We start from the raw sequence: 26,361 nt of genomic DNA on the forward strand, positions 1-26,361 counted from the left end.
GTATATTGAATCAAAACATGTTTACATTCAATAGTATACCGCACATGCCAGGTTAAGTTGTTAAGTAATTATGCCAAATAAAGTTGGTGGAGATAATGAAGAGATCAGATTTTGGTGGTTCAGCTATACTGTACTGCTCACGAACAGAGAAGTTTACTTCTGTGACTCTGAATTTCACAGTGTGATTTCTCCCCCCACCCCACATATATTTTTTTTAAAGTAAATTAGGCTGCAGAGACTTGTTAAAATTGACTGATTGAAACTGGTAACTGACTGTTTCATACCAAGAAATTCTAGCAACATAACCTTCTTGTGGAAGAACAATAGACAACAGAGGCTTAAGTAAGAGACACCTGAAATGAAAGCAGATTTCCATGAATAGCCCCTTCAACCAGACATTACAATAAAATGCTAACTGGCTTAATGGAGCAGGTTAGCTACTAATGCCTAATTCAATTTGTTTTCTATAGACAAGCATTCTTGATCGGGGTCAAGGCAAGAAACTAAATACTCTATCCAAATTGAATTTCTATTTCTTAGTTACATTATTTTTATTCTAGAAGTTGTACAACACTAGGAAAAGAGATCCGGATTTTAATGTGTACCATTAATATAAACCACATAAAACATCTAGAGGAATGACTTAAAACAAAGTTCCTTTGGTTTTGTATGTATTTAAGCTTAAATTCCTGAATGGGGTTAACATGTTCTCTACAAATATTTATTTTGAGTTTTGATTGAAGGGTGACCTTAATTCTGGCATTTCATAACCTTTGAGTGATTGACTTTCCAACCTAATATTTTTATTGGGGGGAGAGGGGGAGTTGAATTTCCTGGCTTTAAAAAAAAACAAAAAAAGCCTCCATCACGTGGCACCATATTGACACCCACATGGTTCATGAGCAGATTTGGAACCTTTAGATCCAACACACAGACCTCTTTCACTTGAGTTAATGGAGTAACTGATAGGATTAATAGGTCCTCTGTGTGGACCTGCACTGGAAGTGGATGGGACACTTTGCCATTGGATTCCATAGATATTTGCTGACAGCAGAAAAATAAAACTCTGGAACTTTTTGTTCTAGTTTAGGCTCTGGAAGGGTTTTAGCTCTGTAGGGTACAGATTCTTCTGCCCATTTTACTCAAGAATGACCTCTTATGTCCTGTTCCTGTCCCAGTCCTGTGTCTTTCCCACCCCATGTTTCTCATCCCAGTCCATTCTACTCACCTAGCCAGTCCCAATCTCCACTCCTCAGGCTTCTCATGATAGTCCCAGTCTCCTCCTCAAGCAAATCCAAACTCTTCATCTCCGTCCCAGTGTCTCCCCACACCAACTTGCACTTCCAGTTTCCCTCTCCCCTCTGCCAGCGTCCAGTCCCAGTCTTTCCACTTCCAACTGCCCCCACCAGGTTTCTTGTCCCAGTCTTCTACTCCTTAGTTCCTGCAGGTCCGGCTCTTGTTCCTTCTGTATTTGAATCAGGCACCTTCTTCCTCCATGCTATGTGAGCCCAATTGGGGTGGGGGGAGTTGCTGACAGCACAGAGGAAACAGCCTGGAGCATATCCAGTGCAGATAGCTTTTGAAATTTGTCTCCCTTAAAGCATGTGCAAATTGCTATTTTTCAGAGGCTTATAAATTGACCAAGTTTGGGTGCTTTTCATAGGGATGGCAAAAGTCATGTCCATGACACACAGGTTGGCCACCTCTCCTTCTTCCCCTCCCAAGCAAAATTTCAAGTTTGTGCTCCAAAGTGTGAGGGAATGTAGTGAGGTGGTATGGTTCCCTGCCGCCCCAGAGAGAGGCGAGTCCCTCCAGACACCAGAATGGGCGGGGCCAGAGACCTCTGAGCCCGCCCCCCAGAGGGACAGGCCTTGCCCCAGAAGGATAAAGGTCCAACCTCAGGGCTCACTGGGAAAGCAGCCGGCCTAGCTCGTGAGTGGGAAAGCCCAGCAACCTGCAGAAAACCTGAGGACTGACCCGACCTGCCCCACGCCAGCTACCTGGAGGAGTTGCCGAGCCTGCCCCGCACCAGCTACCCAGAGGAGTTGCCAAGTCTATGCCTGGCCAGCTATCGCGAGGAACCCATGTGCTGGACCCCCCTGAGGACACCACCCTGACCCAGGTACCTCAAGAGGGGGAATCTGGAAGTAGTCTGGGGGCAGCTGACCCTAGTCTGGCTGCAGCACTACCAGAACCCATGTCAGTGTGTTGCGGCCAGGATCCCCACTGACTCAGCTGCTAGGACCCCAGGCTGGGATGCAGTAGAGTGGGAGGGCCTGCATCCCCCCTGCCACCCAACTCGCGGGTGGCAGTCTCCCCGTCTCCCAGGCCCTTTGGAACCTAGGGCCTGAGCCTACTGTGTATATACTGTTACTGCTCAGCCCTAGCCTGAGCGCCTGACCCACCACTGCCCTGCCCTGACCTAGGGCCTGGGCTTACTGTGGTATTTCCACCTTCACAAAGGCCGTGGAGGAAGACTCCTGCGGTCGGACTAATTCCCCACAAGACCTATTCCCCAATTTAGTGAGGTGGTGTGGTTCCCTGCTGCCCCGGAGAGAGACGAGCCCCGGCTAACCTCTCTACAGGGAGCTACAGTTTTTCAAAGAAAAGCTCACCAGAATTTTTTAACCTGGAAAAACAATGTATTTTCCTGTCACCTTGTTCTCCAATCGCTGAACCATTTTGGCTGAAGTTTTCCAGAAAAAATTAGCCTGAGGATCACTGGATGATCACCTGTTCTGCTCATTCCCTCTGGGGCACTGGGCATTGGCCACTGTCGGAAGACTGGATACTGGGCTAGATGGACCATTGGTCTGACCCAGGATGATCGTTCTTATGTTCTTATGAGACAGACATAGAAAGCTGGCATAGAAAGCTTCAACCCAAATATTTAAAGTTTGGGGAAATTATAAGCAACTGAAAACAGGGTCTTGTAATGTGAAGTGTCAGGCAATCTTAATAATAGATGGTGCTATCAGCCCTGACCTATAATATTTCACACATGTAGGGTGGTATCTTAAACTCAGAGAAGGCAATGGGAGGGTTTCTTTTGATGTCCATGAGACTTGGCTAGCACCTTTCATCAGAGGATCTAAAAACACTTTACAAGGGCAGGTATACCGATCTCCATTTTACACAGGAGAAGAGAAGTTACACAGAGTTAGAGAGAAGTTGAGGCCAAAAATTTCAGATGAGTGGTTCCTAAATCCATGTTTAGGAACCACTGAAGGCAGCACCTCTGAGTGTTTATGTATGTATTCCTATGGCTAGAGCAACATGATACCTATCTGAACACTCTGACTATGATCTTCAAAGCACCCTAAGAGAGCTAGGTGCCCAAATCCCATTGAAAGTCTCTCCCATCAGCATGGAATGTCTTCACCAGACACGATGCAGCTGTGCTGCACCAGCGCTATATGTGTCGATAAGCCCATAGATAAAGCAGTCTAGAAACATGCAGAAGTGGATGTGGCAGTTACTATAGCTGTTTCTAAAGCTCTGCAGACAGTTTCTGTTGAGGGCAAGTAGTCTTGCAAGTGCCACACATTCACCATCTGAGAGCTGAGCCAGTCAAAGCTTGGACATTGGGGCGGGGGCGCGCGGGTTATAAATATGGGGACTGGAGACAGCCCTCTGGACTCAGTGACTGATGTGAAGGCAGCATCCAATACCTGTATTGCTTTGGATACAGGCTGCAGATTCCCATATCTTGCTGTAAAACTGTTGGCTTGAGGAGAGAGTTGGCTATTGGATCAAAGTGGCTGACAGTGGTGTTGGCTGTGAGGGTATTTGGCTGTTTGCTGAGAAGATTCTGGACTGTTCAGAGGCGACTAATAGGTGCCATTCTCCTCAGGCTCTGGAGAATTCATGTCTGTCTGTCTCACACACACACACACACACACACACACACACACACACACACGCATTTTTAGCTTCATTACAGAGACTGAGAAATCATCTCTGAGATCAAAGCGTAATGTGTCTGTATGTGTGAATCCAGAGTACAAAGTGTTTGTGTCTTGATTAAAATCTTGCACTTGTAAATATATGTAAAAGCAACAAAGTGGGGAAATCTGTATAAAGAACACCAAAAGATGTATTGCCTAATAGTTTTGTTTAAGGAACGTTGTTGTTGGAGCTCTGTTGGTCCCAGGATATCCGAGAGACCAGGTGGGTGATGTAATATCTCTTATTGGACCAACTTCTGTTGGTGAACGACAAGTTTTCAAACTTAGACAGAACTCTTCTATAGGGCTGGGAAAGTACTCAGAGTGTTAAGCTAAATACAAGGGCAGAACCGGTTAGGAGTCAGCACATGTTTGCAAGAACCATTCACCTCTCCAATATTCTGGGACCTACAGGGCTACAATAACACTGCAAACAACAATGGGAGATATAAAATTTTCCTTCTGAAATGGAAGCTCCACAACCTGAAGGAAAAGGAAGCCAAACTTAACGGTAAACTCTATCAGGAAGTAGATGTTTCTAACTTCCCACTTCATCTTGAATAGTCTCTTGCAATGTGTTAACTCCTTATCTGTTTTACCCTTGTATTTAGCTGAGTACCTTTCACAGTCCTGAAGAAGAGCTGTGTAACTCGCAAGCATGTCTCTCTTACCAACAGACGTTAGTCCAATAAAAAGATATTCCCTCACCCACCTTGTTTGTTTAAGAAAGTTATTCAAAAACGTTACTAATAGTATTTGCAAATGTGTTTGTATTACATGTTTTGTTCACTAAGGAATTGTATGGTACTCTCTCTGACACTGACTGGCAGCTATTACCACCTACATCCTGGGATTTGCATATCATAGCTCTGAGGTTTTAACTGCAATACTCTTTTTTCTTTTCTTTTCTTTTCTTTTCTTTTGTTTTCTTAAAGGATGGAACTCTGGTCTGTGGCTTATCAGAGAGGTAAAGAGAGGTGCAGGAAAAAGGGGACGGCAATAGTTATACTTAATATCCTCTCAGCCGCCCCTACATTGTGACCAACTTATTTGGGCTATTTCAGACCAAAGGAGGGGGACTCTCAACTGTCTGCCAGCAGGCCCCTTTTTCTATTCTTCATGCAGTTGACCGCAAACATGGAAACATCAGTGGGAGAGAGGTATTTGCTAGGTATGCAATTAATGAGTCTGCTCTCAGGTAGGAAGACCCTAGCCCCAGCTACGGTTTTAGGTGCCTAAATGAAACCTACATTTGTCCCAGATAACTTGCCCAAGGCACACCATGTGTCACTGGAAGTTCTGAGAATAGAACCCAAGTCTCCTGACTTCCTAGCACTGCCCTATCCACTACCTCTCATCACACCCACTGTTCTGAAATCTCTGCTACAACAGGCACAGACCTTTTGTGGGTTTGCCACGTATGTAGTAGTAGTTTAGTTTTTAAAACTCAAGGAAAGGCATGAAAATTGATGCAGAAAAATTAGAATACTTAAAATCACTTGAGACCAAATCAGCCTTCATATGTAGGCATGGGTTCCAGTGGCGTCAGTGAGAACTACTGACTTCAATTGAGAGCAACCACAGGCAGAACCTGGATCATGCTCTCTGCTTGATTACCAGAAGCTCTGAAGCTGTCCAGACATGTTAGTCTGCAGTATAGATCTATCCTGATGTTTAAGGGTTGTGCATTTTTAAAAAACTGAATATAGTTCTTGTGTAGATACAGCAGCCAATCTTCAAATATTAAGAACTTTTCAAATTTTTACATCAAACCAAACAAGCTGAAACAACTTCGCAGACTGAGAAACTGGACCTTTGTATCTTAGCAAGTCTCTTCTTAGCTGGGTAAAGTTCCTACATTTTTCCCTTCTCCCCATTTAAGAACAGTGAGAGAAATTATTTTGAATACAGGAAACTTTCAATTAAGGTAAAGCTTCCATGGCTGAATATCTAATTCCCCAAAAGAGAGAATCCACAGTATGTAATGAAAAATCTAATTACCATAACCACAGTAACACCAATTGGCAGTTCTATAATCACTGCCTACTTCAAATATTCTGCAATTCATAATGTAACTATATATGTGAGTTCCCTATGTGCTATCTAACAAAATATAAATAATGTAGGAATCCCTGTTATCCTGGTGTGCTTCTTAGCAGTTTTACACAGTAGTCTAAAGAGCACTAGTGTTAGGCTTGGCTACACTTGCGAGTTAGAGTGCATTAAAGCAGCCCCAGGTGCCCTAACTCACGACATGTCCACACTGGCAAGGCACGTAGAGCGCCCGGACTCCGCGACTGGCGTGCTCCTGGTAATCCACCTCGACGAGAGGCATAACGCTTGCTGCGCCCTGGCTGGAGCGCTGCGGCTGGTCTGTTGTTACGCTCTGATCGGCCTCCAGAAGTGTCCCACAATGCCTGTTCTAGACACTCTGGTCATCACATTGAACTCTACTGCCCTGCCCTCAGGTGACCAACCGTCAGACCTGCCCTTTAAATTCTCTAGGAATTTTGAAAATCCTCTTTCTGTTTGCTCAGCAAGGCGTGGAGTGCTCTCAGCGAATCTTTTCAGGTGACCATGCCTCCACGTGCCAGGTGATCCCCCAGTATGGAGCAATGGTGAGGTACTGGACCTGATCAGTATTTGGGGGGAGGAAGCTGTCCAGTCCTAGCTGCGCTCCAGCCGTAGGAATTACGATATCTTCGGGCAGATATCAAGGGACATGATGGAAAGGGGCCACGACCGGGACACACTGCAGTGCAGGGTTAAAGTGAAGGAGCTGCGGAATGTCACCGCAAAGCCCGCGAGGCAAACCGCCACTCCGGTGCTGCCCCTGCGACCTGCCGTTTCTACAAAGCGCTGGACGCAATACTTGGGGGCAACCCCACCTCCACTCCGAGGACAACCATGGATACTTCAGAGCCCAGTGCAACAAGGCAGCAGGAGGAGGAAAGTGGGAGCGAGGGTGCTGAGGAGGAGGGAGACACCCCGGCATCCCTAGATGCATGCAGCCAGGAGCTGTCCTCAAGCCAGGAGGAAGGTAGCCAGTCACAGCGGCTGGTGTGTGGGGAAGGATAAGCACCAGAGGAGGTGCCTGGTAAGCGGCTTTTATTTTGGGAAGGAAGTTGTTCAGTGTGGGCTCTTGGGGCGAGGAGGGTTAGGGCTGCATGTGGAATAGGGAGTTGATGTGATCTCTCACATTGAGGTAATTGGCCTCAGTGATCTCTTCAAAGGTCTCATGCAGAAACTGGGTAATGTGCTTGCGCAGGTTACTTGGGAGAGCTACTGTACTCCTTGTCCCAGTAAGGCTAACATGTCCGTGCGACTGTGCCGTGAGAGGTGGGGGGAACATTGCTGCACACAGGCAAGCTGCATATGGGCCAGGCAGAAGCCGCATTGTAGTAGAAGACCCTCCCTTGCTTTGCAGGTCACCCTCAGCAGTGAGATATCAGTGAGGACGAACTCCTGTGGAAAATGTGGTGACATTGGTTCACGGCTGTACTGTCCTCTGGGTTTCTGTGCCTTGGGGAGAGCTAACAGCTGCAGGGGACCCCTATACTGAACAATCCGTCCCCCTTGCCCCTGTGCTTACTCATCATTTTGGGGCTCCTGTGGCTTATGTGCGCTTGCTTTGGGATGGGCAAATTCTGCTATTGTGTAGATTGTGCTTGTCTTTAAGTTCGGGGGAATCATTGCTCTGTCTGGTGTGAACAATGCTGCCTCTGTTAAGTGTTGCATTTTGCCTTTACAGATGCAACCTTGAGATCTCAGCAGTCCGTGTTATCACTGGCTGAAAGACTCCAAAGAATTAGGAAGAGGCCATGTAGAAGCAAGGAGGTCATGGTGCATGAAGTAATGCAGCAGTCCCTTAATGAAAATCACAAAGCGCAGGACTGGTGGGCGAGTAAAAGGAGGGTCCACTGGCAGAATGCAGAATGGCTGCTAAGCATTATGGAGCGCAAAGCGGACTCGATACAGGCACTCGTAGCCATGCAGGCAGAGCACTACCACACCCGTCCCTCCCCTGCAGCCCTGGTCCCAAAACTCTTTCCCTTGTGCCCCCACGTCACCTCCAACCCACTTTTCCCCACATCTGGGTTCTTATTGCCACCAGCTGCCTCCAACACCAGGAGCTTCACCACCCAGCCCTGCAAACTGTGACCCTTACCCACTGCACTCAATCCCCATCACCCTGCATTTTAGCCATCCCGAAGTGCAGCACTCGTTGCACAGCACTCCAGACAGGATGGCAGAGTATGATAACAGGACATATGCAAATCTGTGATTGAACTGTTCCCCATCCCACCCCCTTGCCCTTTTTGTTTCCCAAGCAGTTGTTTCTTTTCAATAAATGAATATTCTTTTAAATAAATGGATTTTTTGGCTTTGAAAACATTTTTTATTATTGCATTAAGTAAAAGATACCTTAGCCCAAGAAAGCAACAGGCACTACAAGTCAGTGTAGCAAGCACAGATTCCTACTAACTTTGGAACCACCGCTCTTCACTCCTGTGAAGAGCACCAAACATTACTGGTGGATTTCAGCCTCAAATTGCTCCCTCAAGGCATCCCTAATCCTTGCAGCTCCGCGCTGGGCCCCTCTAATAGCCCGGCTCTCTGGCTGTTCAAATTCAGCCTCCAGGTGTTGAACCTCCAAGTTCCATGCCTGAGTGAATCTTTCACCCTTCCCTTCACAAATGTTATGGACGGTACAGCACACGGATATAACCGTGGGATGTTGTCATTGGCCAGGTCCAGCTTCCCATACAGACAGCACCAGCAGCCCTTTAAACGGACAAAAGCACATTCCACGGTGTAGTGAGGCGGTATGGTGCCCCACCACCCGGTCAGAGGGAAGAACCTCCCCAGACACCAATGTGGGCGGAGCCAGTGGATCCTGCACCTGACCCCCAGAGGTCGAGGTGCAGAACAGGAAGTATAAAAGCCCAAACCCAGAGCTCACTTGGGCCGCAGCCACTGGAGAGGCCAGATGCCTGTGGCCTGGCTCCAGCTTGGGAGACCCCAGCAATCTGCGGCCGACCTGAGGACTGGCCGGACTGGCCAAAGCTTACCCATCGCCAGCTACCGGAGGAGCCACCCAGCCTACCCATCGCCAGCTACCCAGGGGAACCCATGGTGCTGGAACTCTCTGAGGACACCACCCTGACCCAGGTACCCTACAAGGGGTAGTTTGGAGGTAGGCCAGGGGCAGCCAACCCTAGTCTGGCTGCAGCACTGCCAGAGCCAATGTCAGTGTGTTGTGGCCAGGATCCCCACTGACACAGCAGCGGGTCTTCTGCCGTTGCTAGGGCCCCAGGCTGGGACACAGTGGAGTGGGTGGGCCTGCATCCCCCCGTCACCCACCTCGTGAGTAGCAGTCTTCCCCTCTCCCTGGTCGCTCAAATCCAGGAGCCGAGGGGTTGTTGTTGAACTATTTGCTCAGTCCCTGCCTGAGGGCCTGAGCTTCTGACTGGGTGTACCTGGAACTATTTTGCACAGTCCCTGTCTGAAGGTCTGGGCCATAGACTGGGTATTCCCCAACCCAGCAGAGAGGGTGTAGTGAGGCGGTGTGGTGCCCCACCACCCTGCAGAGGGACAAGCCCCGGCCACGTCCCCTTACACTCAGTCATTCTGCACCGACTTAGCCTGTTGTTGAACTGCTCCTTGCTGCTGTCAAGGCTTCCTGTGTAGGGTTTCATGAGCCACGGTATTAAAGGGTAAGTGGGGTCTCCAAGGATCACAATGGGCATTTCAACTTCCCCTATCGTGATCTTCTGGTCTGGGAAGAAAGTTCTGTCTTGCAGCTTCCTGAACAGGCCAGTGTTCCAAAAGATGCGTGCATCATGCACCTTCCTGGCCAGCCTGTGTTAATGTCAATGGAACGCCCACAGTGATCCACAAGCACCTGGAGAACCATAGAGAAATACCCCTTCTGATTACATACTCGGAGGCTAGGTGGGCTGGTGCCAGAATTGGAATATGCGTCCCATCTATCGCCCCTCCGCAGTTAGGGAAACCCATTTTTGCAAAGCCAGCCATAATGTCATGCACGTTACCCAGAGTCACAGTTCTTCTGAGCAGGATCTGATTAATGGCCCTGCAAACTTGCATTAACACAATTCCAATGGTCGACTTTCCCACTCCAAACTGGTTAGCGATCGATTGGTAGCTGTCTGGAGTTGCCAGCTTCCAGATTGCAATAGCCACCCGCTTCTCCACCATCAGGGCAGCTCTCAATCTCGTGTCCTTGCGCTGCAGGGTGGGGGCGAGCTCCTCACACAGTCCCACGAAAGTGGCTTTTCTCATCTGAAAGTTCTGCAGCCACTGCTCGTCATCCCAGACTTGCATGACGATGTGATCCCACCACTCAGTGCTTGTTTTCCAAGCCCAAAAGCGGTGTTCCACGGTGGTGAGCATGTCCGTGAATGCCACAAGCAATCTCATGTCATGTGTGTTACGTGAGTCGACATCATTGTCGGACTCCTCACTGTCGGTTTGTAGCTTAAGGAGTAACTCAACTGCCAAATGTGACGTGCTGGCGAGACTCATAAGTATATTCCTCAGCAGTTCGGGCTCCATTCCCACAGACAGAAAGGGAAGACAGAGCGCGCAGTACAAAAAACGTTGAAAGATGGTGCCAAATGTGGACAGAAGCACAGGGATTGCTGGGATGCAAAGCGATGCATCACGGGACGTTGGGACAGGACCCAGAATGCCCCGTACACCCCGCTCCCTTCCCACAAGCCACAGCACCAGAATGGGAAGAGGTGCTCTGTGGGATAGCTTCCCATAATGCACTGCTCCCAATGCCGCTGCACGTGCCGCAAATGTGGCCAGGCCAGTGCGCTTGCATCTGACGGTGTGAACGCACGGCAGTGCTTTCCCTACTGTGCTCTCGGGGGGCTGATTTAACTCACAGCACTCTACAGCTGCAAGTGTAGCCATGCCCTTAGTTTCAGCACTAGTGTTAGTTTCAATGCTGGTTTCATCCCTTCCATGGGGTTGGTAGCATTGATACTCAGTACTGGAATCTCTGACATGTTTGAAATTACTATAGCTTTGTGAATGACCTAATTAACACTTGCTGAGTTGCAGGACAGACTGACCCTGATCTTATTATAATGTGTCATTCCATGTACTCATGGTAAGTAGGGTTATTTAAGAACTTTACTCAGGATTGTGGCATATAAACAGTTACAGGCTGTGTCAGTTACAGCAGTTGTAAGCGTAAACATTTTTCTTATGTGGTCTAACATTCCAACCATCAGCTGTCATAAACGATAGCTGCATTTTCACATGGTTAGACCATACTGGGCCAAATCCTCTGCTGGTGTAAGTGGGCACCACTCCATTTTCACTACCTAAGAAACCATCCCACTGTCCCTTTAATACGGTAGTTCACTTGTATGTGCCACTAATTTTGAATAAAATTAGAATCTCTGAATGTAGTGTAGGGTTTTTGTGTCATGTGTTTTGAATTTCAAAGTGGTGCTGTGAGGTTGGGGCTTTGGCTTCCAGCTTTGTTAGACTCAGCCCAGAACAATGCCAAAGATTTGAAGTATTAGTAACTTAATCTGGTTTATGTTAGTGTTTCTTGTCACTTCAGAATGCAAAGTCTTTACTGTAGAATAATTATGTAAAATTAATTGAATCCAGACCCTGCCTGACTTATTTGTGAAATGAGCAATTCCTGGGGGTTGTTCCTCATTTTACAGTTCAGTGGCAAAGTCTCCAGAGATAGATTATGCCCAAATTTAGGGGGCACAAATCCTTTCCAAAGGTGAGGAAGAGGCTTTGTCTGTCCGCCTTCTCCACATCAGCCAGGGAGCTGACTAGCCAAGAAGGAGGAACACTAGAAGGTACTCTGCTGGGGGGAATGGGCTTCTCCTTAAGCTGTGCAGTTCTGCACCATGCAAAGTATAGGAGTGGTTAAATGCTAGAATCAGGCCTTAAATAGTTAATGATTAGGGGCCCTACCAAATTCACAGCCATGAAAAACACACAGCCTCCAGGTGCAGTCCATGAAATCTGGTCTTTTGTGTGATTTTACCCTATACTATACAGATTTCATGGGGGAGACCAGCATTTCTCAAATTGAGGGTCCTGACCCAAAAGGGAGTTTCAGGGGGGTCACAAGATTATTTTACGAGGGATCGCGGTATTGCCACCCTTATTTTTGCGCTGCCTTCAGAGCTGGGTGGCCAGAGAGCTGCGGCTGTTGGCCGGGTGCCCAGCTCTCAAGGCAGAGCCCCGCCAGCAGCAGTGCAGAAGTAAGGGTGGCAACACCAGACCATGTCACCCTTACTTCTGTGCTGCTGCCTTCAGAGGTGGATGGTTGAAGAGCGGCGGCTGCTGACCAAGGGCCCAGCTCTGAAGGCAGCACGGCCGCGAGCAGCAGCACAGAGGTAAGGGTAGCGGTACAGCAATGCCCGTACAAAAACCTTGTGACCCCCCCACCCCGCCATTCCTTTTTTGCGTCAGGACCCCTACAATTACACCACCATGAAATTTCAGATTTAAATATCTGAAACCATGACATTTTGTGATTTTTAAAATCCTCTGACCATGAAATTGCCCAAATTGGACCGTGAATTTGATAGAGCCCTATTAACGATTCTATTTTGTTTTTCCTACCCCAATTATACAATAATTAGGACAGATAAACAATTGTATGACCATAAAAATGTGGGAAAGGAAAATAGGATAGAGCCTGGGCAATCTGGGGGAAGTGTGGGGTGCACCAGGGAATACACTGTATCTCTCCTCTGGTCCTATGACGAGTCTCAGAAACAGACAGTACAGCTAGCTAGAGGCTATATTATCATTCCACAGAGCCCTTCTTGGACTGCAGTCCTGAGGCAGCCACTGTGCTGTGTGCGTGTGTGTGCAGGGCAAAATGCTGTTAGTGATGCAGAAGCACAGGGCTTCTCTTGAAATGGTTCTGCCCTCCTGCAGACCTGTGATCTGCTAGGTTTGGGGATTGAACCATGGCCTGTTCTGAGGGTGACGAATAGAGCTGGCTGGGAATTTTATGTTAGAGTGATTTTTCTGATTGGAAAAAACACCCTTTTCACAAAATCTAAATCATGGGAAAATTTCAATTATATTTTAAAAAGCTTCTCTTGGACAATCAAAATAACAGCTGGCGGCCTTGAAGGCTCTTGTTAACTTCACTTTTTGCTGCTGTCAGGCTGAAAATGTTCATGTAAGTTCTTCCAAAGTGGATTTTTTTTTCTGGAAATCCCTTCTTACGAAAACTTCCATATTTTTGACATTTTATCCTGATTCAGGATGACACTTTTTCAAAATTATGAAAAAATTTTCAGGAAAGGATTTCCGTTTTCTGGCCAGATCTACTGAAAAGCTCTACTCCCTTCCAAGCAATAGTGGAGGAACTCCACAGGAGATCTCTGTGGCGATTTCTTCTGCCAAAACTCACTCCTGGGATTTTCCTGTGGAGGGGATGAGCAAAGCCCTAACTTTCTATTATGCTCCTGCTTTCTGTCTCATGCCATGTTTGCAACTATTCTGAGCACTTTAAATGTGTACTTTGGAATTTTCTGCCTAGCTAAAAACTCTGCTTAACAAACTGAACAAAATACAATTGGCATCATTACAAAGTGGGCATTGATCACATTGTGGCTAAAGTTCTATGCTTAGAATGCGCAGTACCATGTATACGAGAACATTTCTATGATTTAATGAGATGAGGTAAATGCCTATCTTTTCATGCTACCCACTGTATTCATTTTCTCTTCATGTGTTTTATTGCAGACCTGGATATTCTTTTGAACAATATCCTGAAAAGAGAAGGTGGAAATGAAGGTGTTAAAAATGTTTAAATCAGTTACAAGAGAAAAGCAATTCAATTGAACTGCCAGGTAGCATGAATTCTTGCACTTTCTGCTTCCTAAAAAAAGGCCACTGTCAGTATGTAGCCTCACATTCTTTTCTATATAAAAAACTTCTACTGTCTCTGTCATTTAAGATCTGTCTTCTTGTCAACAAGAGCAATTAGGTTTAAATGTATTTAATTACTCCCCTTAATTTTCAAACTATAATGGGTATGAAACTAGCATACTGAAATGTTCTGCTCAAAAAACAAGCTCCCTAGCTCCCTCTTGAGTCAAAATCCAAATGGTCAAATCAAAGAGAAATTATTTCCTTATAGTTTCATTTTGGAGGATATTTTTTTTTCATCTTTTGTTAATTTCAGTGGCGTTATTTTCTATTTACCCTGGTATAAATGAGATCAGAACCTCTCTCTCCCCCCCGTCTTTTAGATTCTTAAGTGATGCTTTCCTGTACAGATAGTCTATCTTAATTTCTGCTCTCTCCCATATCTATCTTCTTTTAACACTTAAATATCTTAAAGTCCATACTCCATTATTTTTACCTCCCTTCCTCACTGACATCAGTGGAAGTTTGTTTGAAAAGCAACTGAATAAAATCAGAGTAAGGCCATCAAGTGCGTTGATCCCTTATTTGTCATGACCTTGGGAAAGTGCTTTGCACATCTAAAAACCCAGCTGTATCCAGCATAGGTTAACTGAGGTAGCAAGGGGAACACAGTTGCCATTGCAGTCGAAAGTACCAGCTGGATGGTATCAGTTTAGACCCTGACCGTGCACTGCACAATGTCTAGGGCAGAAAGTGGCACCCCTTGTTTAAATTTGCAGTGCCATTTCTGGATCAAAAGGTTTTGGAACTTGTGTTATGTGAAAACTATCAATATTTTGACTTTTTGTTCTGATTTGGGACAAAACAAATGTTGAAATATTGGAATTTTCTGTGGGTCAGAAATTCTGATTTTTTTCCCCACTCCACTCTAGTATCCACTCGTTCCCATGTGACTAGCACTTTTACACTAGTAGGAAGAATAAATGCTTCAGAATATTTTATTGTGATCTGAAAAGTCTTTGCCCTTTTTTCTATCTGTTTTAAAAAAGAAAAGCTAAGTTGTTGGGGGTGGGGAAAAGAAAATCAAACTGGGTGCTTCATGGCACAATAGAAACAATTATAGAGTGGACATTCCCTCCTGCCCCTTCATCAAACTGCAGCAGGGCTGTGTCACAGAGCCCCCATTGGATGAGGGGCTAAAGTCAATGCAGCTTCCTGCTAGCCTTCCAGAAGTGCTCATGAGTACTGCTATATACTGATTGTAAGCAAGGCCGGGGTTGGGGGGAAGGTACCTTTGGGGAGACAGGCTCCTCACCAGGATCATAAGAATGGGCTCAACCCCAGACTGGGAAGTCATTTGTTTTCCCTTTTTTAGTTATGTTTACTTTTGTTGTTGTTGTTGTTGTTATAAAAATTATTCCCCAAGGAAAAGACCTTACCGACTGGCTTTATTTTCCTTTTCTGCTAAGCCTTTTGTTCAGTTAATGTCTGTTCCTATACATTCTATCTGTATACATTCTACTGTTATGGTGCCATTTTATATGGGTTTTTTTATAGGCTTAGCTATTTCACTTCTTCAGTCCTCTTCTCTCTCTTTTTTACGTGTTCTACTTCTGCATTGTAAAGCTAATGACAGTATTTGCTGAGATTATACCAGTATAGTTGTTATATATAGTTACTAGTTTTCCAGCATAGAAGTAAATCGAATGAAAACTAGTCCCAGCAGACGTGAAATCGGCATGACTTTCTTTGTCAGATTTAATTGTTTTTGAAGGCTGACACAATGTAGCCTAAAGTGCACTGAATTTTTCAGTACTGCTGTGGCATTTCAGTAGCTGGCAGAAAATAAAGTAGGCTGGCTCTGTACATTTTACATTCCCAGGAACTGAGTTCTGATGGCATCCATGCCATTGCTTAGCTTTTCGCTGTATTACTATGCTGTCAAGCAATCGTTATTTTTTTAAAATGTATTTAATATCATGTTAAACGTACGTATTTAAATACTCAGAAATCAGGCTATTACAACCTTGTATACCTTTGCACTTCCTGTATATATTACGTATATATTTAACATCAACAGGAATATATTAATGAACACAGTTTAAAAGTGAAAGAGGAATATAAAGTATGTCATATGTCACAGTGTAGCTGAGAGAGAGTTAAAATGGGAAGCCTAGCTTTTCCATTTCCTCTCTGAAGCATTTAGAATTGGAACGCTAATCTAACATTAACATAATGTATTGTATTTTAATTTGCACAGACCAAACCCTGGGATGCACTTTCAGGGCCTGGTTGCAGATCTTGGTGTGAAAGATGCACACATCTCTTACTATTTTCAGAGTGGTAGCTGTGTTAGTCTGCCTTAGCAGACTTAGCAGCAAACAACAACGAGGTGTCCTTGTGGCACCTTAGAGACTAACAAATTTATTTGGGCATAAGCTTTCATGGGCTAGAACCCACTTCATCAGATGCATGGAGTGGAAAATCTCTTACTATGTATACTTATATATGTATAGCCAATCATAATGGAGCCCTGATCTCATTTATATGGGGCTACTAAGTGCTATTGTGATATGTATAACGAGTATCAGTAAATGTATACATAAAACTGCAAACTGAACACAGATCAAATTTTTGTGTATTTCTTAAATTATCTGAGTTGGTAAAAGAACTATGAGTATGTCACCAACTAAAAGTAGCTTGAAGGTGCTTTCCATTCGTATTTTTTGCTATCATAATTTTAAATTGGGATGAACTTGCTTCTCGTTTGTCTTATTTCCGTGTCTGTCCAAGTCATGCCCACTGTTTTCAGTTTTTTTTCAGTTCCTCCACAAATCTGTTTCCCATAGTTTACTTTCACTAAATCTTTGGTGCCAATTTATTTGGTTTTCTCTTCCAAGCATTTGCTTTCAGTGCCAGATTTCTAAATATAAAAAGTTGCATTTAATTATCTCATTAATTCAGAGAGCTGTTGTTTCTTTGTTTTCTAGAAACAATTTGCTATCCATGATGACAATGGAGGCACCGGATCCATTGGTCCTGAATACTGGAATGTCCCAGACTCCCAGAACGAACTGAAAATTACAACTCCCCAGAAGATATTTTCACCCTTCCTTATCCTCAGTCTCCTCTTGGGTCTGACCTTCTGAGAGTTATTGTGACACCAGAGGAGGAAACTACCTCAAGGAGATGGGAATGTTCCACTCCTCAGTCCATAGGCAGGAGCCTTTACCCACCAGAATTAATTGCTCCACTGGTCAAGGGGAACTAGCCTTCTCCTTGGAGGAGTTAGAGGCTCCAGACATTGCTTCACCCCCAGGCAGGTAGGTGAGTTGGGACAGCAACTCGAATATCCAGGGTCCATTCTCCACCTAGATATGACTACCTAAGGGACCCTCACCAGTTTGACCATTTATATTGGCCCTATTGGGGTCCATGGGATCCATACACATGATATCCTGGTTCCATCCATAAGCCCCACTGTACCTCTCCCATGTGATACTTACCAGCTCCATCAGAGTATGAGGGAGAAATGACCAAACCAGATTGCAGGTATCTATGAATGTTTCTTCTGCTTACCAGGTAAGGCAATTTACCCATCTTTGTCATCGCAACCACAGGCTATATCAGGAGCTACTGCAGAGAGCATCAAATTACCTCCAGATTCTACTACAGAATGTCCAGGATACCCTCCATCAACTCTTTGACATGATACAACCTTCTGGTCCCAGTAAAGTGGCCCTCCCAATAAACGAGGCCATCATGGAACCAGCTAGTGTGGTCTGTCACACTCTGGCCTCCTGAACCCCTACACTGAAAAGGGCTGAGGGGTACTATTTTGTACCAGTCAAAGGAGTGGAGTGCCTCTTCCCAACCCAGCTCCCTGATGGTGCAAGCAGCCACTGAGGGTCCAACATGTACAACACGTGTGGATGGCCCATGTCAGCTGACCTGGGCTTGTGTGGGCTTGGGTTGTGGGCGGCCCACCTCCCCACCCAGCACTGCTGCAGATAGGCAGTAGCAGAAATAGCTAGTGGAATCTGGAGGGAGGCTGCCCAGCATTGTGAGTGGGAGGGAGATAATCCAGTAGTGAGCGAGGCAGTGTCCAGCACCAGAAAAGAAGGGATGCATCAGTGGGGAGCCAGTGGACAGGGACCCCAGTAGCTGAGTTGCATCATCAGAGGGATGCCAGGAACAGACCTGAAGAGAGAAAGTCCAGTTCAGGAGGGATGGGAAAGATAGAGATAGTAGGAACAGTAGGGATAGTCAAGGGACACAAAAGAGGAAAGAGAGTGGTCTACGGAGAAAAGGTAAAGAAAGATAAGTACAGTTAAACAAGAGGAAAAATAAAGAGTCAAATCTAAAAACTATTAGAAAAACATTGTTGGAAAACTGTCAGAAGTAAAGCAAGAATGAAATGTAAAAGAAATAAGCTGTAATAAAAGATAAACTGTAATTAAAGAGAAACAGACTTAAGAAATAAGGAGGAAGTGAGCTGTAGTGAAAGTGAGAAAATAGTAAGGACTGTAAAACAAAACATCCAGATAGTATTTTAAGGTATACAAGGTGAAGTGACAGGAATAGAGAAATTATCAGAGAACAAAGGCACTGTAAGCCAGCAAGGAGTGGAGGGATAATTGTTCAATCAAGAAACCAACACATCACATCAAGGAGTACATGTCTTTTTATTTAAGCTGGAACTCAAAACTGTAAACAAAGATTGCTCAAGATATAATTAAACATCCTAAGAACTTTTCCTCCAAACTCTAGGCTTACAAGGGAACACACAATGGTGAGGTTCATATTTTAGTGCATCGTATTAGGTAATTCCAAATTCTGTTTCATAAATATAAATTGTTACCTATAATGTGAATTTAATTTTTAGTTAAAAATAGTAGTTAAAATACAATAAATGAAAGTAATAGTTTACAGTGTAGCCCTACGTAGTGGTTCCTGCTAAAACAACCAACTCTGATTTACTTGTGTTGATTCCCCCACTTAACTGATTTTGACTTTATTCCAACTGATTGAGATAAAACATAATTAGGCCTCTAGATTGCCTCTGCCTCTCCTTATTGCTCTGATTCGTTAACCCCTCCATCAGGCTTATTACACTAACTACAAAGCCTTGCTAGCAAAATAGGATATCAACAATTACTCAAAGTTCTTCACTGCCTCAAGAGGACGGGCCCAATTCCAGATCCTCATTGAGGAAGGCAAACTAGTGGCCAAAACATCCTGTTAAGCTATAGTGGATGCGGCTGACACTGCATTTAGCAGGATAGTAACAAGAACAGTCATGAGGCACGAGTCTTGGCTGCGTTCCTCGGGGTTCCCCAGAGAAATTCAAAATACTATACAGGACTTGCCTTTCAATGAGTCTAATTTCTGATAAGTCTCTACACTTGTTGCAAGACTCTAGAACAACCCTCCACTCCCTGGGCGCTTACACCCTGGCCCCAAAGAGAAAACACCATTTTAAAAAAAGCATACAAGCCAAGACCATCTCCCCAACCATTCTACAATGAGTGCTCCTTCCAACCATCACAGAAATGCCAGAGGGTGCAGAGGCCTAGTTATACAGCTGCCACTACCACAAGTGCACCTACTTAACCCTATCCACCATTCAGGGGTTGTTTCTGATGGGATGATTGAGAACAACCTACCCCTATTGATGCCATTCACTACCACTCTCTACTCCAGCCTTCTTGGTGGCTGCTCATCCTCTTTGCCCACAACTGGACGGCAATCACAACAGACAAGTGGGTACTAGAAATCCTCTACTGCTGCTACTCCATAGAGTTCCTGGTCCCTCTTCAGGGACCACTCTCCACCAGGAGACAGATTCCTTTCTCCAATCCAGGGCGATAGAACAAATGCCACCTCAGCACCAAGGGAAAGGGTTTTATTCCCCATATTTCATGGTCCCCAAGAAAAATGGAGAATGGAGAACCATTCTTGGCCTTTTGGCAATTAGACATTTTTACTGGCAAATCAAAATTCCAAATGGTTACACTGGCATCAACAATTCCCTCCATATAGGAGGGAATGTGGTTTGTGGCTCTTGACATGAAAGACACTAATTTTCATGTGGACATTCATTCATCTTACAGAAGGTTCCTCAGGTTTCGGATAGGACAAGAACATTGCCAGTTCAGAGTACTCCCATTTGGGCTAGCAACAGTAGACAGGGTCTTCATGGACGATCTTCTTCTTAGTGGTGGCAGTCCAAATGAACAGCCATGGCTACACAGTCTGTCTGTAGCTGTGTGACTGTGTCCTAATAGCTTGTTCCAGTCAGGAGGTCCAGTCAGAGACTCTGTTCTTGCTCCATCTCTTGGAAGCCTTGGAAATCTGTGTCAACAAATAGACATCCTCAAGGACAATAGACTTCATAGGAGCAACTCTAGATTTGACCTCCGCATGAGCCTACCTCCCATTAGAAAGATTCCAGACCATGAACAAATTTGATATGACAACCACTTTCAGACCATGAACTACTGTCAACATCTGCCTTTCCTTACTAGGCCACATTGCATCATGTACTTTTATAACACCATTCATCAGGCTTTGCTTACATTGGCTGGCTCCAGTCCACTTACTCACCAGACAGACCATAAACGCCAGAGTAATAATTCCCGCCAAAGTCACAGCTTCTCTTGCTTGGTGGACAAACTTGGAACATGTACATGTGGGAGTTCCTTTCATCACAATCACAGCTGATGCAACCATTGTCATGGACACATCCCTGACTGGATAGGGATTCCATCTGGGCAACCACACCATGCCAGGCATTTGGTCTTTTCAGGAGGCCAGGATGCATATCACCCTACTAGAGCAGAGAGCAGTCTGTCTGGCCTGCAATGCATTCCTTCCACTTACTCGATCCCACCATGTCTAGATAATATCAGACAACAGGACAGCTGTCTTTCACATAAACAAGGTGCAGTGAAATCCCTTCCTCCGTGTTGAGAAGCAGTGAATTTATGGAATTGGTTTATTAGAAACCCCACGATTCTCTGGGGGGGGTACCTGCTATGTGCACAGATTTTTCTAGTGGACAATCTCAACAGGCACTTCTCCACAGTCCATGGGTGGGAGATGCACAATTCCATCCTGAACAAGATCTTCATATCATGGGGAACCCCCTCTGGGGATCTGTTCACATTGCAAATGAACAAGAAGTTCACCCTCTGCTGCTCCAGGGCAGCTCTGGACCCTGGCTCCAGAGGTGTTGCCTTTCTGTTATCATGGACAGACCATCTCAGATATGCCTTTCTTCCCATCCCTCTGTTACCACAAGTTCTGCAGAAGATTCAATATGACAAAGCTCAAGTCATTCTCATAGCACGAAACTGCTATGAGACAATTATGGTGGCTGGACCTTCTGCAAATGTCAGCCCATCCTCCCATCAGCATCTAACCTTTCCCATATCTATTAACTCAGGAGAATGGCAAGATTAGACATCCCAACACAGTCCTCCTTCACCTGGTATTTGGATGAGCATCAAATCTAGAACATTCATGCTCAGTAGACATTCAGTCTATTCTCAGTCATAAAAGGAAAGACTCCATCAGAAAATGCAATCAGGTTAAATGGAGATGTTTCTCTTCCTGGATGCAATGTAATCAGTCACCTCCAGAGGTCCGTGCTATTTTAGACTATCTCCTGTCCCTGAAAACTTCAGGGCTTTCCATTAGTTTCCAGGAGATCCATCCTACCAGCAATTGATGCCGTCCACCCTCCAATAGAAGGACACTCAATTTTTACTCACCCAGCAATTACTTTCCTGAAGGATCTTCCCAATGGTGGTGAAACCTGCCCTGCAATGGGACATCAACCTTATACTATCAGTACTTACCAGATCACCATTTGAATCACTGGCCATGTATTCTGTGACCCCTCGTTCCATGAAACTTATCTGTGTAGTGCCATCACGTTGACTAGAAGGGTGAACTGGGAGCACATATGGCTGACCTTCCTTGCACACTTTTTTATAAAGACAAGGTTTCCTTCACCTGAAATTTTATCCTGAAGGCAATTTCTGAGTTTCACATGAATCAACCTATCCACTTACCAGTATTCTTCCCAAAAACTCACACTTCCAATAAGGAGAAGAGATTTCTCTCTCTAGACATCAGACAAGCTCTGGTATTCTACCTGCAAAGGATGAAATCGATGAGAAAATCACCAAGGTTATTTGTCACTATAGCCGTATGGTCACAAGGACAGGCATTATGTGCTTAGAGACTCTCTCTAAGTGGATCTCTGGCTGCATCATTCTGTGTTACCAATTAGGATGTATTCTGCCCCTGAATGAGGTGAAAGCAACCCCAACAGTACCTTTTCAAGGGGTACCTATACTGGACATCTTGTAAAGCAGCTACCTGGAGCTCCAACCATACATTCACAAAACAATATGACTAGTTCAAGCTTCTTCTGCAGATGCAGCTGTTGGGACTAAAGTATAACAAGCATCTATACCTACTGTATCCTCATCCCCTGCCCCAGCTGTTGAAATACTGCATGAGTGGAATACACATAGGGACTAGCACTTAAACAAGAAAGGGAGGTTACTAATCTGTAAGTGGAGGTTCTTCAAGATGTGTGGTCTCTATCTGTATTCTATTACCTGCCCTCCTTCCCCTCCTGCTTTGGATTCTTCTGATTTGAAGGAAGAGAAAAACTGGGGAGGTGTTGGTCTGCACTGCTCCTTATGCCCTTCTGTTTGGAACACAAGGAGAACAATGTGCAGGCTTGGACCAATGGACATTACTTGCTGGAAATCTCTGATCTCAGCTGCATGTTGCACATGCATACCCATGTGTGGAATGCAGATAGGGGCCACACATCTGGAAGAATCTCCAATTACAGGTCAGTAATCTCCATATACCATGATATCATATAAAAAAAACCTGGGACTGACCCAGGTAAAACCTCTGTGTGTGTATGTGTGTATATATAATTATATGTCCCTCTACCCATGCCTGGCCAGCCCTTAGTTTGCCACCAGTATTCATTCAAAGCTTCCCCCAACAGCTCCCACTGAGCTAGTCTCTGATATCCAACACAGCAAACCCAGATACCACAGCTGGCAAGTGTTGTGCTGCTCTATCCTTGGGGGTAGGGTGTTTATGGCTCTATGCAAATTAATTCATTAAATAAAATGTCTCACACATGAAGCTACACAGAACTTGGAAGCTCTGCGTGACTTCTCCTTTTCAAGGTTTTTCTGGCTGGCTTGTTCTTGCACAGCAAGAGACAATACCCTTCCCCCTCTCCACTGGCCCCACTGTTATCACTGTTGTAAAATGTAGATCTTTCCCTGCAAAAAAAATCCCCAGGGAACACTGGGGCCTGTGAAAGTGTATTGAATAACAACTAAAATGTTGCTTTACAAACAAAAACAACAAGGGGTCTTTGTGCCACCTTAGAGACAAACAAATTTATTTGGGCATAAGCTTTCGTGGGCTAAAACCCACATCTGATGCAGTGGGTTTTAGCCCACGAAAGCTTATGCCCAAATAAATTTGTTCGTCTCTAAGGTGCCACAAGGACTCCTCGCTTTTGCTGATTCTGACTAACACGGCTATCACTCTGAAAGCTTTACAAACAGTGTAAGTGGGAATAGCATTAAGTGGGGAAATGTGGAGTGAGGTCACAGGAACAGAACCATCTTACTGGTTTTTTTTCTCTAAAAATGGCATTTAGAGGGACTAGATGGCCCACAGCACCCATTAGCTAAGTCAACACTTCAAATTCAAACATAGCTGGTAAGGACAGAACACCATTACATGGCACTCCCAGATGGCTGGCTGGTGATCTATGACGAAGCGGTCTTGGTTTAGTTCCTATTTGTAATGTTCAAGAGATATAACCTTAAAACTCCTGACCTGGATTTTAGAGCAGCCAAAGGAGAGAGTGCCTGCAGCTAATCCATCCCAAAGTATGTTGGGACAGGCCTTTCAGAAGGGCTGGGCTATGTATCAGTGTAGTGCAGATATGTACTGTAGTGTATCAATGTAGTGCAGATAAAGCTCACAGTTCTCCCCCATCCTATCAAATCTTAGAGCTTTGCTTTAAGGACCTCAATCACCTAGGACACTAACATCTGTGTTAAGCAAAACTATCATACGGGCTCTGCTGGTATCACACTCAGAAACCAAGCAGGGTAGTCTTAGTAAATATTCAGTGGGACACGCCAAGGAAATGTGAGGGTGCTGCAGTAAGTGTCAAAGGTGACTCAGTAGTTGGACTAGATGACCTCCTGAGGACTCTTCCAACCCTAATCTTCTATGATTCTATGATTCTAAATGGCTAAGATTGTTTTAGTGAGAAGAGCCAGTTGAGAAGGTTGGATCTGGGACAAAATTTCAGAGGCTTTTCAGATCTGGGGGTTTGGCCTGGGCTTATCTTTAAGAGCTAGACTGTAGACACTGAAAACCAAGGTGCTCTGTGTTGAAGTAACGTTTAGAAGAAGGGCATGTCATTTTAGCTAAATAAACTGCAAAAAATTGTATAAAGGCAATGTCTGATTATTCTGGATAGACAAATTTTAAGAACTGCATCCAGAAACACTGTTGAGAAAAGCCTTGATCGACACTCCGGTATTCATGTTTGGATTGCCAGGCTGTTGCAATTAAAACCCATTTCTCTTTACTTATTTGTAAAGAAAAATAGATTATCATTCAGGGGTCTTCTATTTTTTCTCTCAAAATAACCTGTGTTTAGGATCAAGTTGTGCTGGGCACTCTGACATTTCCATAGTAACTAATGTACCACAGTGGAAGAATATAAAAGGGACAGGATGTTAACAAATAAGGGGTATAAACAGAATTTGTGATGCTGCAAATTCTTATTAGCATGAGTTTGGGTGATCTTATTGCTCACAAACCATGGACTGGTGAATGGATTGTACAAGCCATCCAAATGAGTGGTAAGAACACTTTTTACCATACACACCATCACATGGCAGGCGATTTATCCCAAACGTGACTGTAATAAATTTAATTGATCAGGCACCTTTTGGCCATCTTGCCGATATGCTGCTTGCTAATTAATCTCTGCTGGGACTATTGACAATATGCCAAGTTTCTAAACTGCTTAAAAAGCTGCCATGTAGAAAAAAAACTAACAACCCCCCACAAACTATCTGCCAGGTTTTCCTTCAAAATTCGGGTTCAGTGACTGGATTGAGATCTGATATCTTGTCACTCATTAGAGCTAGATGTGGGAACTTTGTGCTATTAGAAATCTAAGATGTGGTTTTAAAGCTTCTGCTTCTAGACCTAGTAGATCATGAGCTATTGGATCTTAAAGCTCTGACATTGTTATGTATGACAAAGCAATTAAGTAATATCAAGAGGCCTCAAAAATGTATTATAATTTCCTCTTACTCCTTTTAGTCCTGGTTGAATTCTTAAAAGCTCTCTAAGACCGTTTTTTTTTAAATAGGTATTTTTTAACATGTGTAACATATTCAGAAAATTACTAGCATTTGTTTGGAAAGACCAACACAGCTTTCGCCTGGCCCTTCCACCAGTGGATAACAAGGTCATCCCAAACACCAACTGGTTTTTAAAAAATATTCTTTGTAGCATAGGCGGTCATAATGTATTCTGTATCTACATCAACTGTATAAAACATTCATCATCTGGTTCTATTGCAGTCACATGACTAAAACAGATATGTGCTTTGACAACAGCAGGAGGGAAATGTCACCAAGGATACCATCACTGACCTCTAACGTGGTTAGCAAAGGACTGATGCTTTGGCCTTTGTAGTTCCTCTAGTGGAGAGAACAAATGCCTACCAGCTGGCAATAGCTGTACTAGAAAGCCCTTTTATAAAAATAGTCGCTATGACTGAGCAATATTGCCCTCCGTCGGTAGCGCTGTAATCTTGGAACTATTTTATGCTTTGGCTCTGGAAGCAATAACAGGAACACATTGTCCATCAATTAATTACATGCATATTACAATATTAGCATTTTTCTTTTGTAAAATCTATCAGAATCTATCAGTAACTTTAAGGTTTTGCCCAGAGGGGGATCCTCTGTGTTTTGAATCTGAATACCCTGTAAAGTATTTTTCATCCTGATTTTACAGAGATGATTTTTACCTTTTTTTTTTTTTTTTTTTTTTTTTAATAAAACCCTTCTTTTAAGAACCTGACTGATTTTTTCCATTGTTCCAAGATCCAGGGGTTTGGGTCTTTGATGATTTTGTAACCAGTTGGTTAGGATATTATTCTCAAGCCTCTCAGGAATGGCAGTGTGTAGGGCTTGGGGGGATATTTTGGGGGAAAGACGTCTCCAAGTGGTCTCTTTCCCTGTTCTTTGTTTAAAACACTTGGTGGTGGCAGCATGCCGTTCAAGGACACGGCAAAGTTTGTACCTTGGGGAAGTTTTTAACATAAGCTGGTAAGAATAAGCTTATGGAGTCTTTCATGCAGGTCCCCACATCTGTACCCTAGCGTTCAGAGTGGGGAAGGAACCCTGACATGGAAAACTAT

General features: G+C 44.5%; 1 long non-coding RNA gene across 1 annotated transcript in view; it reads left to right on the forward strand.

Annotated features, from left to right (window-relative positions):
• Positions 1–18,775, forward strand: part of LOC122465854 — a 43,342-nt gene extending 24,567 nt beyond the window's left edge. The window contains exons 2-3 of the long non-coding RNA XR_006290967.1: positions 13,722–13,828; positions 16,838–18,775. This is a non-coding gene — a long non-coding RNA (uncharacterized LOC122465854). The remainder of the gene's footprint in view (positions 1–13,721; positions 13,829–16,837) is intronic.
• Positions 18,776–26,361: the final 7,586 nt, after the last annotated feature.

This window comes from Chelonia mydas, chromosome 5 (genome assembly GCF_015237465.2).
Source record: "Chelonia mydas isolate rCheMyd1 chromosome 5, rCheMyd1.pri.v2, whole genome shotgun sequence".
Taxonomy (NCBI): Eukaryota; Metazoa; Chordata; order Testudines; family Cheloniidae; genus Chelonia; species Chelonia mydas.